This window comes from Vipera ursinii (assembly GCF_947247035.1).
Source record: "Vipera ursinii genome assembly, chromosome: 11".
NCBI lineage: Eukaryota > Metazoa > Chordata > Lepidosauria > Squamata > Viperidae > Vipera > Vipera ursinii.
The window spans coordinates 4,989,504-5,003,265 of record NC_139524.1 but is presented as its reverse complement, the minus strand read 5'-3'; positions in this window follow the sequence as shown (position 1 = coordinate 5,003,265).

Genomic DNA, 13,762 nt, shown 5'->3' with positions numbered 1-13,762 from the left:
GGAAAGAGTGCAGAAAAGAGCAACAAAGAGGATTAGGAGGCTGGAGGCTAAAATATACGAAGGAATGTTTTATGTTTCCAGGAATCGGGTATGCCTAATCTAGTGAAAAGGAGGACCAGAGGTGACATGATAGCAGTGTTGCAATATTATTGTGGGGGGGCTCCTACAAAGAAGATGGTGTCAACCTCTTTTCCAAAGCACCTGAAGGCAGGACAAGAAACAACAGATGGAAAAAAATGAAGGAGAGAAGCAACCTGGAATTAAGGAGAAACTTCCTGACAGTGAGAACAAATAATCAGTGCAATAGCTTACATTCAGAGGTCGTGGGTGCTACATCTCTGGAGGCTTTCAAAAAGAGACTGGACAACCATTTATCTGAAATGGTAGGGTCACCTGCTTGAGCAGGGGGTTGGACTAGAAGGCCTCCAAGCTCCCTTCCAACTCTATTATTATTCTGTTCTAATATTGAGTCATAGGAGGTGCGATGTGATGCTAACCCTAGAACAGGCTATTGTGTAAATTATCTCAGAGGAAAGATTTAATACTTTCCCCACCCCCCTTGCTATGATCCTGGCCTCGGACTCTTCAGCAAGCTTTGCCATCGTTTTCTGATTTGAATTCTCAAGACACTTTCCCTATCTTCAGCCTCAGAGAAATCTGCATAATCAGGCAAGGAACATTTTTCCTTTTTTAGGGAGATCCTCCAAAGGAGGTGAAGCCGTCCATATTGCACACTGTGGCTCAGAATACAGAATAACACTGAACATAGAATAACAGGGTTGCAAAGGACCTTGGAGGTCTTCTAGTTTAGTACCAGTGGGAGACCCTGTACCCGTGGTGGCGAACCTATGTCACGCGTGCCACAGGTGGCACGCAGAGCCTTCTCTGTGGGCACATGGGTCGTTGCCCCAGTCCTAGGCCTTCAGCTGGGTGTTATAAAACCTTTTCGCTTTAGGCCTCCGCCATGTGCAAAAAAAAAAAAAAGTTCAGTCAATCAATCAATTTCAACTTCTCACGGGGGAAAAAAAAGATCTCGCAAAGTTGGAATTGATTGATTGAACTTTTTAGTCCCATCCAGTCTGCTGTTAGCACCGCAGCCACGCCCACACAGTGGGCCACCGCCCACCCGGCACCCAACAATACATAAGTGGGTTTTGGGTTGCAGTTTGGGCACTCGGTCTCTAAAAGTTTCGCCATCACTGCCCAATGCCACTCTGAACAAATGGCTGTCAGGTCTCTTCTTAAAAGCCTCCAATGATGGAGCACCCACAACCTCTGGAGGCAACTCGTTCCACTGATTAATTTTTCTCACTGTCAGGAAATTTCTCCTTAGTTCTAGGTTGGATCTTCCTTTGATAAACTTCCACCCTACTTCTTGTCCTTCCTTCAAGTGCTTTGGAGAATAAGTGTGAAGGATGGTCATAAAGTCACTTTCTTCAGTGCCCTTGTAACTTTGAACAGTCACTAAACTAATGGTCCTCAACAAAGGCATAGGCAATCTACTCATAGGTGGAAAGTGTATTCAGGTCTTCCATCCATTAAGTGAATGGAGCCATGCAGTTATCTTTCCAATGTTGCAGTATCAGTTCTCTAGCCGCTGCAAGGGCAGAGACAAATCTATTTATGTTATCTAGTTGTCAAATTCCTTGTACTAGGTATATAGTTGAGAAAAATACTGTCCTCTGAAATTTTGGGCTTCAGAACCTCTCCTGACAACACTAAATATGCTTTATATTGTCAGCCTAGACCAGGGGTAGGCAACCTCGGCTCTTTTATGACTCATGGACTTCAACTCCCAGAATTCCTGAGTCAGCTGACTCAGGAATTCTGGGAGTTGAAGTCCATGAGTCATAAAAGAGCTGAGGTTGCCTACCCCTGGCCTAGACCAATCTTCTTTCATTTGATCTTTATCGCTACATTATTTTTATTGGTTCACCACACAGTCAGCCAGATGTTCAGGCTGGAGTTGGCATTTTTGTCCACCGATCGAGGACCTGGGATAAGCAGATCTGGATGTTTGAAGGTCTTAGATGTCTTGTTGTTGTTTCCGAGCAAAGCTGCCTTTTGCAATTGACTGATGGTGATTTTCGTCAATGCTGATGGTGTTCAAGTGGTGCTCCATTTGTTTTGGGATTGGACCCAAGTTGCATATTGCAATTGGTGCCACCTTTGGTTTCTTTTGCCACAGTCATTCTACTTATCATGTTAATATTTATATTATTATTGGGTTTATCATTCCTTCTTTATCTTGTTTTTTTAATAGAATATGCACACTTGTCTAAGATGATAGGTTTAAAAAGCTGACGCAATGGTTAGAATGAGGTATTGCAGGCTAATTCTGCTGACTGCCAGCAGTTCGATCCTGACCGGCTCAAGGTTGACTCAGCCTTCCATCCTTCCAAGGTCGGTAAAATCAGGACCCAGATTGCTGAGGGCAGGAGGCTGACTCTGTAAACCACTCAGAGAATGTTATAAAACAGCGTTCCCCAAACTTTCCAGTTTGGTGGCGGGGGGAAAATCATGTGATTGGCAGGTACACACACATGTACATAGCTTCATTTATGCGAGTGACATGTGTGTGTGCCCTCCACTTGCACGAATGGAGCTTTGCGCATGAGCGGAAGCTCCTTGCGCTTACACAGGATGCTCAGCTTGGGCGAGCGGTGGGCCACTGGGGCCACAACCCAGTAGTGAGCCACAGCCCAGTCCTGGGACACTGGGGTTCAGGACCCCTGCTTTGAAGCACTATGAAGCGGTGTTGAAGTCTAAGTGCTATTGCTAAACCAATCAGCAAACAGGTTGGTGCAGATTTCTGCTGAAGACAAAAGACACTTTCAGGAGCTGCAGAGCGGGAGGAGAAGGAAGCGCTATAAATTTGTCTCTGCAAGGGAGATGAGAGAAAAGCAGTTGCTGCTGCTGCTGAGATACTTATTCATACGTCTTAGGAAGCCCGGGGAGCAAAGAAGGGCGTGCTACTTCAAAGGAAGCATCTCTTGGCCGTTGCTGCCGTCCAGCGCAAACGGCCAGCTGGCCTCAGAATTGTTTTGACTGGTTAGCCCAGTGCGTTCCAGGAGTGTGCAAAAACATGTAGCTTATAATATTGGAGTAACTTGTCAGCCTGTGGTGTAATTCAGCAAAAAGAACAAAGATTTATGGAGTTGGGAATGCCTGGCTAGATGGGGGGGGGGGGGGAAATCACTTGCACGGAACAGTTTGGGGGAAAATGAACATTCCCCACCTAAAACCAACAGAGAACAATGACCGTTGGGTGGATACAACTAAGCAGGTCCCCTCATAAATATCTATTGAGGATGAAGAGTGCCGGGACGGGATGAGATGACACTCAATGCTGCAAATATAAATTGTGCTTTCAGACAAAAACATACTTCCACAGGGAAGCGTTCCGATCAAGGGTGCAGCCTGTCTTTTAAGAGAGGACATCAGTAGCAGCTCAGGACAGAACAGAATACAGGTAATCCTCGAGATATGACCATGACTGAGCCCAAAATGTCTGTTGCTAAGCAAGACAGTCATTAAGTGAATTTTGCTCCATTTTCTGACCTTTCTTGCCACAGTGGTTAAGCGAATCATTGCAGCTGTCAAGTTAGTAACACGGTTGTTAAGTGAATCTGGCTTCCCCATTGACTTTGCCCTTCAGAAGTTCACATGACCTTGGGACATTGCAACTGTCATAAATACGAGTCAATTGCCAAGCCTCTGAATCTTGATCACATGACCCTGGGGATGCTGCAACAGTTGTAAGTGTCAAAAATGGTCATAGGTCACTTTTTTCATGCCGTTGTAACTTTGAGTGGTCACTAAATGAACTGCTATAAGTCGAGGACTACCTTTAAGTGAGTTGCAAGGGACCTTGGAGATCTTCCTGCTCAAGCAGAAGACCCTATACCAGGGGTAGGCCACCTTGGGTCGTTTATCACTTGTGGACTTCAACTCCCAGAATTCCTGAGCCAGCATGGCTCAGCTTGGAAACCTCTACCTTTCCCCTCAGCGTGGCTGGCTCAGGAATTCTGGGAGCTGAAGTCCACGAGTCATAAACAAGCCAAGCTTGCCTACCCCTGCCCTAGACCATTTCAGACAAATGGCTGTCCAGTCTCTTTTTATCATTCAGATCTCTGGGTGATAGTGCAGACCTGAGATTCAGATACGATGCGATTGTATTCTATATGGAGATAGGCTTCCTTCGAAAAGTTAAAATGGGGGTGATCCTCAAGCCAGCTTTGCCCTGGATGCAGAGAAAGTTCCCGTGCATGGAACTGTTTTTAATCTATCATCAGCTAGGTCACAAATCAAGTCCGTTCCTAGACTAGCCGCAGTCGGATAGGCATTATTTTAACTGACGGTTTTATCACAATGACTTCGGTGGGGTTGTTTACAAGGATCTTTCCAAACCTCAGTTAGTACAGACTGTGCCTGCTACATTTGAACCAGGATGAAATGCAGGAACTGAATGACAGGATTAACCATTCCTTTCTGAGCAGAGGTTGAACTGCTGGTCATTTCTTTTGAAGCCTGGAAGGGTTTCCTCTCTTGAGGAATCTGTCCACTGTCTAAAGTCACTGCTAAGACTGTTGATGCAAGCCCCAGCTTTCTGAGGCAGAGGCGTTTCTGCAGAGGTGTCCTTTTCCCTTCTTTCAATTGTCATATTGTTCTCTTGGTCATTTTAATTACTGCTTAAAAACCATTTTCCGCCTGCAAACCTCCAGGCATCTATTATTACCTAGGTTCCCTGGAGATTGTAATTTTGGGCTAATTTTCTCTCTGATGGGATAGGATTGTGGTCAGAGAAGAGCAACAAATATGATAAGGAGTTTGGAGGCCAAGCTAGACGAAAAGTTGAGAGACCATCTCAAGTCTAAGAAAGAGAAGGGCCAAGGGTAACACGATAGTCTTCCAATATCTGAAGGTCTGTCTCAGAGAAGAGGGAGTTGACCTATTATCCAAAGCATCAGAGGGCAGGACAAGAAGTAACAGATGGAAGATCCAACCTGGAATTAAGGGAAATCTTCCTAACAATGAAGACAATCAACCAGTGGAACAGGTTGCCACCAGAAGTTGTGGGCACTCCATCACTGGAGGCTTTTAAGAAGAGACTGGACAGCTACTTGTCTGAAATGGTATAGAGTCTCCTGCTTGAGCAGGGGGCTGGACTAGTAGACCTCCAAGATACCTTCCAACTCTTACTGGATTTGGTTATTCTATATTTTGTATTCTAGAAGACGTGACTACTATACTACATTCAAACCTAATTAACCTGAGCCAACTTCCCACTGGGGGAGGAAAATACCAGTAACTGTGACATTGGTTTTTACTCAAGATATTGACATTTTTTGAGTAGCAACCCCAAATCAGTCTGTGAATCAGTCTCTTTGAACAGCTCAGACTTAAATTATCCCAAATTGTCCTGAATTTAAAAATAAATGTTTTTCCCCCTCAAATTATAAAGATGGTTTTGCATCTTAACAAACAGTAGCCTTTCCAAGTCAATTTCAGGGCCAGGACTAAATATGATGTACACGAATAAGAAGGTTAACATCAGCAGCAATTAATACAAGTCCCCTAGCATGGAATTAAAATGAGATTGATAAAAACAAAATATGGGATTGCATTTGCCATGGCAACTGCTCCCTATAGACCAGGGGTGTCAAACTGCGGGCTGGGTGTGTCATGCACAGGCCACACCCACCCCAGCGCCACAAAGGCAAAAAACGTCATGATACATCACATGACGCGATTGAGTTTGATACCCGTGCTATAGACCAGGGGCAGGCAACCTTGGCTCTTTTATGACTCGTGGACTTCAACTCCCAGAATTCCTGAGCCAGCATGGCTCAGTTTGGAAACCTCTCCCTTTTCCCTCAGCATGGCTGGCTCAGGAATTCTGGGAGTTGAAGTCCATGAGTCGTAAAAGAGCCAAGGTTGCCTATCCCTGCTATAGACCAACCTTATCAATCTGGTATTGTCCAGATGTGTTTCAGCTGCAGCTCCAGAATTTCCAAGCAGCATGGTCTTCAAAAGTTCTTGGACTTACAATTTAACACCTCTGTTTGGGGAAGGTGAAAGTGTGCCAGACTTCTCTCTTTTCCCCCCTCTGATCTAAAAATAGCTAATCTCCAAACCAAGACTCCTAGATAACCTGTGACCCATTGGGCTATCATTTCAGAAATATTTCTTTATCATATTCCCCAATGCCTTCATCAATAGTAGAGCTTCTAATGCACTGCCTTCTTTGGGAAAAGCTCATCAAAATTAAGGGAGATATCCAGAGATGCATCTGCCTCATAAAATGCGATATGATATGATATGATATATGATATGATATATGATATGATATGATATGATATGTCATAAATATTTTTTAAAAATTTGGAGGCATTCTATAGGTTAGCCCATTTGAGGAATCTTGGTTGAAAAAGGATTGCCCTACCATGCACTGTCTTGTCCATTTAAAGGCTACACACAGACAAGCGAAACAGTTCTAGTAGTACAGTATTTATTAAAAGGAGGGGGAAAGATACAACACAAAATTTCCCATGTTTACTCTGCTTTCAAATGAAATTCTTATAGAGAGAGTCATTTTTAAGGTGTCAAAACTCCTGTCCATTTCTTGGCATTCTTTCTATGCAGAGCCGCCTCCCCCCCCTGCAATCTTTTGAAAAGGAGGGCCCGTTTGAATCACTTTGCCCTTGCAATAATTATCCTCCTTTGTTTGTTTTCAGAAGGAGTTCTCCCAGTACAGATGTAAGTTCTCAGGCTTTGGAATCAACTGAAATTAAAAAATGCAAACAAGCGCCTGTTGGTTTGGGAAAGAATTTCAGTCATGGGTGACTTTTTGCCTCAAGCCCTAAGATAATTCAAGGGTAGACTTCCCTCTAGTGGTATTTAAATATTTTAGCTTCAGGGAATTCTTTCCCTAAGGACTTTCTCCTGGCAAATCCCTTAGGTTGGCCAGGGAGATGGATCCTTCCACAATCCTAAGTGTTTTCACTTGGACACCTGGAGCTCATTTTCTGATTGCAGCTTAGCCATCAAACAGGTTTTGTGCCTTTTCTTAGAATGGTGATGCAATTGTTGGCCGTCTAAATATACCAGGGAATGCATTTAAATACATATGAAAAGTAGCATGATGAACGATTGAGGGAACTAGGTAGAGAAGGACTAGGGGTGATACCATAGCACTCTTCCAGTACTTGAGGGGTTGTCACAAACTAGAGGGGGGTCGACTTAACGCTCCAAAGCACCTGAGATGGAAGGGTATCAAAGATTGTCAAAGAGAGATCCAACCTAAAAACAAGGAGAACTTTCTTGACCGTGAGAACAATTAACCAGTGGAACGGCTTGCTTCCAGAAGTTGTGGATGCTCCATCACTGGAGGTTTTCAAGAAGAGACTGGACAGCAATTTGTCCGGAATGAGTAGAATGTTGAAGACATCCAAGGTCCCTGCCAACCCTATTCTATGATCTATGCTGTAGTGGTGCTACCAGAGTTGGCACGATCCTCAGCTAGTTGTCCTCCAGTATTCCACATACGGGCACTTGGATATTCTCACATCTTTCACCAAGGTCTCCTGCTGGTTCTTCTTGTCTCTCCTCCTTCTCCCATTACCACTCAACAACATTCTCACTTTTTTTTTCTTTACCTTTGGGTACGCTGCATAACAAGGCTGTTCTAATTTCACTTTTTACCTTCTCCAAAGAATTTGCAGGGGAGGAGGAGGAGGAGGAGGAGGAGGAGGGGAGGAACAGAAGGGGAGAGCATTGGGGTTGATGACTTTTGCATTCTTTAAAAAGCACGAGGCTGGAGTTGGGGCACCCTTAAGCTTTTGGCTCTGGACTTGTTCCAGAGAGTCTGGTCTACATGGCACCACTGATTAAAATATGTATATTAAGGCTTCTCTCTCTCTTTTTTTTAAGTGGGAACAGGTTGTATTAAAATGATGTGATTGAGATACACATGCTGTCTCTAGAATTCCTGACAGATCTGCCAGGGGCTGTCTGCAAAAAAAAAAAAATAAAAAAAAATCTGCACGATCCAAGACAGCATTTCTCAACCTTACCAACCTTAAGATTTCAGGAATGTATCGATTTCAACTCCCAGAACTTCCAGCTGGGGAATTCTGAAAATTGAAGTCTACCCATTTTAAAGTTGCTAAAGTTGAGATCTAAGACTTAGATTCAGAATTAAGATTCGGCACCAGAGGGCAGGACATGAAATAATGGATGGAAACTAATCAAGGAGAGAAACAACCTGGAATTAAGGAGAAACTTCCTAATGCTGAGGAGTGAGGACAATCAACCAGTGGAACGGCTTGCCTCCAGACGTTCTGGAGGCTTTTAAGAAGAGACTGGACAGCCATCAGTTTCAAATTGTACAGAGTCTCCTGCTTGAGAACTACCTCTACAGTTCTGAAAATAGAGAATAGAATAGAATAGAATAGAATAGAATAGAATAGAATAGAATAGAATAGAATAGAATAGAAGAATGGAATAGAAGAATAGAATAGAATAGAATAGAATAGAATAGAATAGAATAGAATAGAATAGAATAGAATAGAATAGAATAGAATAGAAAAACAGAGTTGGATGGGACCTTGGAGGTCATCTAGTCCAAACCCCACCTAATCAAGAGACTCTACACCATTTCTGGCAGACGGCAGTCCAGTCTCTTCTTGAAAGCTTCCTGTGATGAAGCTCCCAGAACTTCTGAAGGCAACTTCTGTTCCACTGGTTGATTGTTCTCACTGTCAGAAAATTTCTCCTTATTTCTAGGTTGAATCTCTCCTTGATCCGTTTCCATCCGTTATTCCTTGTCTGGCCTTCAGGTGCTTTGGAAAATAGGTTGACCCCCTCCTGTCTGTGAGACCCCCCTTAAATATTGGAAGACTGCTATCATGTCTCCCCTGGTCCTTCACTTTGTTTCAAATTTCAAACTTTTGTTTCAAGTTTCAAACTTGAAATTTGAATCCACCCTGCCACCAAACACTGACATTCTCCACATGCGGTTCTGCAGATGAAAATTAATATTCCTGATCTTTACAGTTCTCCAGATTTTGGAGTCTGTGCTGAGAATGGAGAAAAAAACAAACTTGAAAGCTCCATAAAAGTTTTCACAATACCTTAAGAAGCTCACATAAAAGACTAATAGCCTCCGGATGCCCTTTCTGTAGTGAACCCTATACAGGAATGTGAAATTTTACACACTTGCCTGAAACATTCCACATGGCAAAACCGCCAAATGGTTTAAATCTGCACTCTACAAAGAAAGAATATTTTAAAGTTTACCTAACAGGCTGCCTATGTAGGATCTTCAGCCCCTGAGACTTAAAAACTTCCCTCTTTAAATGCTGCAATAGTTTTATCCTGAAAATTGTCCTTTTTGTTTTTTTGCAAACCCTGAGCAAAAAGTAAATCTCAAGGAACACTCAGCTGCCACTGCAGCATTTAGCCAATTGTACCTTTAAATATTTAACATTTAAACATTTGAATACTGCAGTATTTGAGGAGAATAACAGCTTTGCAGATAATTCTCTAATTAATTATCTAACATACTAAGCTGATTAGTTTAGTAGGTTAGGTATTTGCTTTTCTGATTATTTAAATGATTGTTATGCTTTTATGATATGGCAAGAAGTAATTGATAGAAGATTGATAAAGAGATACAAGCTAGAAGTAAAGAGAAATTAATTTAAGCCAGAATTGTTTTCGTTAGGTATAATAGTAGGAAACTATATACTTAATTTTACATGTATTAAGTGCAGCAAGAATAGTATTTGCTCAATATTGGAAAAATGAAAACCTACCAATGGAGGAAGAATTAATTAAGAAAATCTTAGATTGTGCGGAAATGGACAGATTGACACTGAAGATAAAAGAGATAGAAGATTCTTTATACTTTAGAACATGGGACAATTTCTATCAATGGCTAGAAAAACGAGTTAGAGAGAAAGGAATGTGATATGTATTATGTAACATTAAATATGTATTAGTAAGAAGAAGACTATTGGGTGAAGTGAAGGTGTAAGAAATATGTTGTTAACATATTATGAAAATATAGAAACTAATTATTACTGATTGTTTTTTAAACACATGAATCCCGACAACATGCTGTTTGCTGAATACTAAAGAATGTTATTTTATAAAAATTATATATATATATATATATATATATATATATATATATATATATATATATATATATATATATATATATATATATATATGTAGATCTAGAGTCTCGGGTTTCTTCCCGCGTTCCTTTCATCTTCAGAAAGTTGTGGCGACGTTTCGACGAAATCCCATCCGTCATCATCAGGCCGGAGTGTTCCTCCTGCTGCTTCCAGGAGCAATGCGTGGTCTATATACACATACACAATACACACACACACACACACACACGTATGTATGTAATTGATAGAAGATTGATAAAGGGAGATCCAAGCTAGAAATAAAGAGAAATTTCCTAACAATAGGAACAATTATCAATGGAATAATTTGCTTCCAGAAGTTGTGGGTGCTCTATCACTGGAGGTTGCCAAAAATAGAGTGTACAACCATTTGACCAGGATGGTATAAAGTCTCCTGTCATGAGCATTAGAAGACCTCTGAGGTCCCTTCCAGTCCTATGATTCTATATCCTTTTTATCCTGTCTAATGGATTAATAGATCTAAGGAGGTCTACAAGATAGGGGGGAATCAAGTTTCATTGCAGCTGTGATAGTGCAATCAAAGTTCCACCAACTTTTTATGTGGGTCACACTCTGCATATATTCTATAGGTGCATACAACCTCCTTTCAAAATACAAATCTAAGTGTGAAATTTTCCATTGCTACAAAATATAAGATATTCAGAAATCATTTTTGCTCATCCTTTACTATTATTTTTCTCCCAGACTTGTGTCACTTATTCTTCCAGATTGTTATGTAATAAGAACAATCGTCTGTTGTTGTTGAATAAAATGAATAAAATGCACCATCTAGAGGCAGAGGCAGGAATTGCAAGCACGTTAGAATCATAGGTAAAGGTAAAGGTTCCCCCGCACATGCGTGCTAGTCGTTTCCAACTCTAGGGGCCGGTGCTCATCTCCGTTTCAAAGCCGAAGAGCCAGCGCTTGTCCGAGGACGTCTCCGTGGTCATGTGGCCGGCATGACTAGACGCCAAAGGCGCACGGAACGCTGTTACCTTCCCACCGTAGCGGTCCCTATTTTTCTACTTGCATTTTTATGTGCTTTCGAACTGCTAGGTTGGCAGAAGCTGGGACGAGTAACAGGCGCTCACTCTGCTACGCGGCACTCGGGATTTGACCCGCCAAACTGCCGACCTTCTGATCGACAAGCTCAGCGTCCTAACCCACTGAGCCATAGACACTCTAAATATTATGCTTATGTTGTTGTTAGTTGCAAAGTCGTGTCTGACCCATCGCGACCCCATGGACAACGTTCCTCCAGGCCTTCCTGTCCTCTACCATCCTCTGGAGTCCATTTAAGCTCACGCCTACTGCTTCAGTGACTCCATCCAGCCACCTCATTCTCTGTCGTCCCCTTCTTCTCTTGCCCTCAACCTTTCCCAGCATTAGGCTCTTCTCCAGTGAGTCCTTCCTTCTCATCAGGTGGCCAAAGGATTTGAGTTTCAACTTCAGGATCTGGCCTTCTAAAGAGCAGTCAGGGTTGATCTCCTCTAGGACCGACCGGTTTGATCGCCTTGCAGTCCGAGGGACTCGCAGGAGTCTTCTCCAGCACCAGAGTTCAAAGGCCTCCATTCTTTGGCACTCAGCCTTTCTTATGGTCCAACTTTCACAGCCATACATTGCAACTGGGAAGACCATAGCCTTGACTATACGCACTTTTGTTGACCGGGTGCTGTCTCTGCTTTTTACCGTGCTGTCTAGATTTGCCATGGCTTTCCTCCCCAGGAGCAAGCGTCTTTTAATTTCTTGGCTGCAGTCCCCGTCTGCGGTGATCGTGGAGCCCAGGAAAATAAAATCTGTCACTACCTCCATTTCTTCCCCATCTATTTGCCAGAAATTGAGAGGGCCGGATGCCATGATCTTGGTTTTCTCAATGTTTAGTTTCAGCCCAGCTTTTGCACTCTCCTTCTTCACTCGCAACAAGAGACTCTTCAGTTCCTCTTCACTTTCTGCCATTAGAGTGGTATCATCTGCATATCTTAGATTGTTGATAGGTACTTATGCTCAGTACCTATTTTGTCTTGAATGTTGGTTTTAATCACAACAGAAGAAGGCAACTTAACTCTCTGGCCTTATTATTATGGATGCTTTCTGTTAAGTGAATCACCGCAGTTGTTAAGTGAGTCACAGAGTCATTAAGTAAATCTGGCTTCCTCCATTGAGTTTGCTTGTTGCAAGTCAGCTGGGAAGGTCATATACATAGCAATCACATTCTGCAGCGGTTATAAACATAAGCCAGCTGCCAAGCACCCAAATTTTAATCACATGACCCCGGGATGCTGCAACAGTCCTAAGTGCAAATCACTTTTTCAAGTGCCATTGTCATTTCAAACAGTCCCTAAACAAATACTTGTAAGTTGTGGATTATCTGTATAACTGTGTGGATCAGCTGCATGCTGGATCCAGATTGCTGAAGTTTTTCTCTGGATCTAGGAGAGAATTTAAGATTACTCATATGTACTCTGGACAGCAGCTTTTTTGTGTGAGTAGATAGCAAAAACTAAGGTTTTTGTGGTTTCTTACAACCAGTTGGGAGTTGCAGGATATCACCAAGCTCAACACTATTAAAGTAGTCTTTTACAGACTCAAGACTGAACTCATATTTTTAATCACTGTTTGGTTGGTTTTTTTAGCTACTTGTTAAAGATTGGAAGCCCTCAGAACCATAAGTCTGGTTTACTAAATGGGATCTTCTTTAGTCTGTTAAGACAGAAAATTACAAGTTTCCAGCTTTGTAAGTTTTTCCCCCCTGGAATATATAGCAAAAGGGTGATCACAGTTGATTACTGTAAATGGAATATTGGCTCAGCTGGTCTTAATGTAAGACTTTGAAGTTAATTGGAAAGGACCCTTTCACCTGGGAAAAATCCCCTTGTTAATACTTGGAGACTGATAAAATGACTTTGAAGATTGAACGCCAGAGGGCATCAGATGGTTAGTTTCAAAATAAATGTGTACTGGGAGTGCCCAGGAAGTTTTGCAATCATTTAATTCTGTAATGGAATTGAATAGGAACAAACCACATTGAATAAAAGCGAAACTGACTTACAGATGGATTTTTTAAAAAATATATTCTACAAGAAAAGGATGGGAATAATGGATTTACAAAAGGAATTGGATGCCAAATGAAGGTGTTTTTTTGTTTGTTTTAAAGGATGAAGTGGTGATAATTTGTTAATGTTGATTATACTTGCTGGGGATGAAGGAAGAAGCTTCTTTTTCTGCCCCTTTTTTCTGCACTTTTTAATTTAACCTTTTTCCTCTTTGATGTATTTCTGTATTATGTACTTCTGTTTCTTTTATCTGTGTAATATAATTTTAATGAAATTATTGGGGGGAGGGAAATGAAGAAAAAAAATATCACAGCCAGGTTTACATGTAGTCCTTGACTTATGACCACAACTGAGCCCAAGATTTGTGTTACTAAGTTCTCACTGTTGTCAAGTGAATTTGTCCCATTTTATGACCTTTCTTGCCACAGTTGTTAAGTGAATCACAGCAGTTGTAAAGTTAGTGAACACGGTTGTTAAGTGAATCTGGTTTCTCTATTGACTCTGTCA